Source organism: Caretta caretta, chromosome 5 (genome assembly GCF_965140235.1).
Source record: "Caretta caretta isolate rCarCar2 chromosome 5, rCarCar1.hap1, whole genome shotgun sequence".
NCBI classification, from domain to species: domain Eukaryota; kingdom Metazoa; phylum Chordata; order Testudines; family Cheloniidae; genus Caretta; species Caretta caretta.
Window position 1 is genome coordinate 70723822 of NC_134210.1, and position 6000 is coordinate 70729821.

Consider the following 6000-nt stretch of genomic DNA (forward strand, 5'->3'; position numbering starts at 1 on the left):
GCCTGTCTGCCCTAGTGGGTGGGTCCATACCCTTAATTATAGATATGTTTTCTTCTCTATTTTTAGTACTGTTGAGTGACATATGTATTTTTTATACATTATTTCCCTGCCTTTGTAACACTTCAGTGTAAGGACTCTGTTACTTGTTTGGCACAGCTTTTGCAATTCAGCACTCTGTGTTACAGTACATATCAATAACATAACATACAAATAATAGAATCCTCTTAATAGCGATTCTCAGTGGACAGTTTCATCCACCTTAAGAGTAATTCCCAATTAAACATGATACAGTAATGCAGAGGGCACTATATAAGTCTTTATGTGGAAACTTCTGAAGTGATGTTTGCATAGAGATCTTTAATTACATGCATTTAAAAATAAATATACAGCTGTGACACTTTACTTTTTTACTTAAAAGTGTGTGAATATCATACTCTCTCATTTTTTGTAACAGTACTTTTTAAAAGACTTTAGATGTTTTAGATTTAATGAAAACCTAACAGAAAATATTGATTATTCCTAAAACTCAAAGCTGTCAGGTTTCTTCCTGTGTGAAACTTTGCGTGTTAGTAGATTCAAAAGCATGTATTTCCTCATGTTTAACAGAAGTGCTATGAAGTAAATGACTGCTGTGTGTAGCTTTGATTGTGAGGGTCAAGCTAATTAATCAATCCAATATCCTCTGGCAAAAAAGGGAGAGAAGCTTCCAGAAGAGAAGAGAGATCAGCATCCCTAGTGTGAGGGAAAAGAGATTCTGACAAGTGCAGAGAAATGAGATTTCTTCAGTCTCTAGGGACTTAGTAAACATTTATAGTTGGGCTCTTATGATCAAGTCCTCTGGCCTGTTCTGCCAACACACACGGCAAAAATTTCTTCCTCATCAGGGGCATGAAACAGAGATTCCAGCCCCTTCTGTGGCCTGTGAGACCAAAATCCATAGCTGCTGTCTGTGCAGAAGTATTGTCAGATGGATTGTAGGTGGACTGTGGGAACGATACAAGGGTCTGGACCAGGGGTGGGCAAATTACAGCCCGTGGACTGGATCTGGCCCATCAGGGCTTTGGATCTGGCCTGTGGGATTGCCAGCCCCATGGCGCAGCAGGGCTAAGGCAGGCTCCCTGCCTGCCCTGGCCCTGCACTGCTCCCAGAAGCAGCCGGTACCATGTCTCTGCAGCCCCTGCGGGAGAGGGAGGCAGAAGGTTCCACGCACTGCCCTTGCCTGCAGACACCACCCCCCCCACAGCTCCCATTGGCCAGGAATGGGGAATCGCGGCCAATGGGAGATTGGGGGCAGGTACCCGCAGGTGAGGGCAGATCACGGAGCCCTCTTTCTCCCCCTCCCGCAGGGGCTGCAGGGACATGGTACTGGCTGCTTCTGGGAGCAGCGCGGGGCCAGGGCAGGCAGGGAGCCTGCCATAGCCCCACAGCACACTACTGCCATCCCGGAACCGCTCAAGGTAAGTGGGGCCGGAGCCTGCACCGAGCCTCCTGCCGCACCCCACACCCCTCCTGCACTCCAATCCCCTGGCCTGATCCCCTTCCTGCACACCGCACTCCCTCCCACATCCCAAACCCATGCCCCAGCCCTACATTCATGGCCCTGCATGCAATTTCCCCACCCAGATGTGGCCCTTGGGCCAAAAAGTTTGCCCACCCTGGTCTGGACAGTGGGTTTCATGCACAATACAGAACTACTTCCTCTCAGAAGGTAATGATTGGTTCTACTTCCTACAGATGGTAGTAGCAGCCATGATCGGGCTGTGCAAGTGCCTTACACCTTATATCCATTTTGAGGGGGAGGGATTCTGATCCACCTCCCAGCCTTCTGTGGTTTTCTAATAATGACGTCTTAATCCTATGTATATTTTACCTTCACTGTATTCCTTTGTAATGCATTTTACTTTACAGTTCCAGCAGACTTACCTTTATGCTGCACTCTGAATTTTGTGTTGCAAAAAGAATTTGCAAAATGATTTGCTTCAGTGGCAAAAAAGAGTGAAAACAAGTGTTGCAAGGGGCTTTGGAGTTGGGACTTTGATTCAGACCCATTTTCAGTGAAAGCATATGACTTATATGTGTTGTTTCACTGTAGTTCAGATCTATCTGGTGTGGCAGAAATGATAGATGTGATTCAAACTTCCATGTCTACTTTTTTGGCTAGCCTGGAGAAAATAACTTTTATCCCTTTCTGCCAACAGGCCACACTTCCCACCTGAAGCTGTAATATGATTCCAATAACACGGTACATGGGCATATAACTCCCAGGATCATGCAGGGAAGATTCTGAACTGACAGAAAAAAGTAATTTTCTTTTTCTTTTATATACCAAAGGAGAGCTTTGCATATTTATCAATGCAATTGACTCTAATATTTCCACTGAGGAAAAGCAAAACAGCTGTCATGCAGCTTTTTAAAATATCACCATTTGATAAATGTGCAACATAAGCACCATGGCTTGAACAAAATGAACTGTAATTTTTCCATCAGCAAGAGAGAGAGAGCAAGTTCAAGATTAGTTACGCATTAAACAATCCATTTGGGGAAACTAATTGGAGAAAGGAAGACCTTGAAATGGAAGTTATACAAAAAAAGGAAACTGATTAGTCTTTATATTGACTTTCCTATCCACTGGCATTCACGTTTTTGTCATTCGTTTAATAAAGAGTGAGTAGATGCAATCCAAGTTTCATGCAGGTGTAATAACGAATGACTTTCTAAAAAAATTGAATGATAAATATTTGTAACTATATAGAGAAGTAGTTGAAAAACAGCTCTACTGTGTATTGTCTTTTTAAAGCCACCTAAAATGAGATCTGCAGTTTTACTTTTTGTTCTAAAAGTAGGGCAGTGAAAATTGGGAGTGGGGCAATCTTCCAGTATTGGATTGAAGGGGACATAGACTCCATCAGAGTGCAAAATACAGTTGTCTTGAATTGGAAATCTGGTGAAAAGAATATCTTGGAGGATGCTAAAACCTATATGGATTGTATGCAATCTTTAGCTAGTTCGTAGAAGGCAAAAATCAGCACTGGCTACCTAGTAGTCAAACTGCAGTTCATCCGGAGGCCAATAGGATTTAATAGCAGATATCCTCGATACATTTTTCATCAAATCTAAGAGATGAGTCCGTTTTCTACAAACTTACATAGTCCTCTCTCTAGTTGTTGGGCTAACTTATAAAAGCTTTTTGAATTTGTTCTTCCAGGAGTTCAACAGCAAAAGCACTTTAGGTTCTGCCCCTGTTCAGACAATAAACTCTTGATGTCAACCCTTTAAAAAAAAAAAAAAGTTCTACCCATTATTTTGTGAGGGAAAAGTACTGTAATTTAATAATCACACATGCTCTAGGTCTAAATAAAGACTCTGCCCAACTATTATATTAAAATTTGCTTTTCAAAGGCAAATATGGTTGCAGTATCCAGGATAGCTGGCAAAATTGAAAACTTAGATAATGCCTTTGCTTGTTTATTTTCATACTAGCAGCAAAAATTAAAGCAAATAATTTGACCAAAAAGTGGAGAGTAGGTACTGCCCAAGAAAACTGTAAGTATAAATAAAGGCTAGACTGTGGCAACTTTTCTATGGATTATCAACAGATAAACTTACCGAAACATCTAAATCATTCCCATTTCACAAAGGTGATTGTTTTTAATACCAGGTAAATGATTCACTAAGGACATCTGCGATCAAGTTCTGTTCTGTCACATACATGGATTACATGAAAAGTATCAAGAACTCCCAAAAGGTGTATAGATAATGAGGAATTGTGGTATTCTTGGCCAAATTTCACTGACTTTTCATTTACATTTTTAAAGTTCTTTGGGAATGAGACCCGTTTTAATCTCTTGGCATTTAATTTAAGGAGATAATCTTCTTGGGATCTCTTTTAGTGTTTGAATATAAGCTCTTTGTGTCCAGGGGAGAATTGTTAACAATTTTCATATTTGAACAGCTGTGTTAAATGATGTAAGAGAGAAATAAAGTAACAAGCCAGTCAAAAACAGGGTTTGTCTACGTGGTGGGGTAATCTGCTCCGAGGAGGTGTGACTTCTAAAGTGCACTAGTCTGTTGTGAATGAATTGGTCCATGTAGATCCTGCTGGTATGCACTAAATGTTCTCTAGTGCACTTTAACTTAATGCGCTTTAGATATAACACACCCATAGTGTGCATCATTCCATCATGTAACCAAGACCACAGTGTCATGTTCTTTTTATGGAAGCTTTTTGAAGAAGGAAAAGGAGTTTGCATGATACATATTGAATGAGAAAGTGTTCTGGGCCCAAGGAAAGGCATGAATGGAGGCACCTAGTCAAGAGTAAGAAAAAGAAATGAAGGACACAATAAGAAAGGAGGATTGAATTAAAAAGAAAGGGGGGCGCAGAATGGTTATAGGAGGAGATTAAGGTAGAGATGTAGGCAGGAGCACAATAATTAAGTAATTTGAAAGTGAGGTGAAGCTAGAACAAAATTTATAAGAGGGGGAAGGTTGGTGCTAACCTTCAGAAAGGGAAGCTATGTGGTCAAATGAGGAATGATTTGTAAAGGAGGTTTTTTAACTGAAACCTAGAAAACAATTGTAGCTTACCATGAGAGTCCTTAGTAAAGGGACTGGTGACCAAGCTGTACAGTGTGAGAAAAATGGCTGAACTTTTTTCACACACACTTCATTTAAAATCCACACTAAAAGCATGTGGATTTCCTTAAAACGGAAAGATGTTTCTGGGATAAAAATCTAAATGTGGCTTTTGTCCATTAGAGATTGTTTCTTTGTTTATCCAGGACTCAAAGACTAAACATACTCTTGGGTTTTACTGACGTGCAATGATGAGCAAAGGAATCAAGAGCCCACCTCTATTTTTTTGTACAAATTCCATACTATTAAGATGAATTCAGAGAAGAGTTACGAGTTCAAGAATATAAACCTTTCTGAAATCTCAAAAGAACCTTCAGGTTGATTCATCACCAGCACTTCACTCACCCACCTGCCTAGTATTTTGTATTGAGGAGGCAAGGAAGTTGCATCTGGTTGCCAGGTGCATAATCTATAGAGGAAAAAGTTAAGATTCTGAATTTGATCAGGATAATTAAAAGCTTCTGAATAGCATAATCTTTTAATGATAGTGCCCTTTGTTGTATGGAAAAGCTCAGTGAAAGAACCAAGAGGCAATTGTATATTCAACAGGAAAAGTGGGGTGTGGGGAATGTCTGCAGTAATATGTGAATACCACAGGTATTGACGCAGGACATAAGAGTGGTGTGAAGCCTTCTGAAGGGCTCAATAACTTATTTTAAGCTTTCTTGCAAAAACATAAGAATAAATGTGATGTGTTTCTTAACCCATTTGAATGGATGTTAATCAAAAAAGCTTTGAAAACAATATTTCTATGTGTAGCTCAAATTCATCCATACCCATTAGATGCTCAATTAGGTGAAGCAAACTTTTCATCATATGCCAGAGGCTTAATTTAATTTGCCTAGGATAAGCAGTTAACCATGTCTGTAAAGCCCTGCACTTTTTAGAAATTAATTCAGGGCAGTGAAGCAAAAAACTACTAAATACTGATAAGCTGCAGGCAACCTAAAATTCAACATGTTGTTTGTCCTACATATTAAGGATATTTACTTGAGGAAGTTTGTGGGGGGGGGAAATGTTAAATTTCTACAGCACATAGCAGTCTTCTGATTTTGTTTCATACACCTCAGGTGCCTTGTCAAAGATAAGGTGTAGCAGTAAAATAACATCAGTGGTGCATCATGATCAGTGGAACTGGAGTCAGTGGGAACATGTTCCCTGGAGGGACTGTTATTGACAGGACCCCAGAAAACAATAAATGTATGGAGCTGGACTGGAAGCAACACAGTTACATGGACAGAGCTGTGAACAGGGTTTAATTAAGTTCCACTTGTCTAACTTAACCTGCATTCAGCTTCACTCTTTGCTAATGAAATAAGTAGTTAAGATGAGTTAAGCTTGCTCTCATACTTCAGGGTGAGTTTT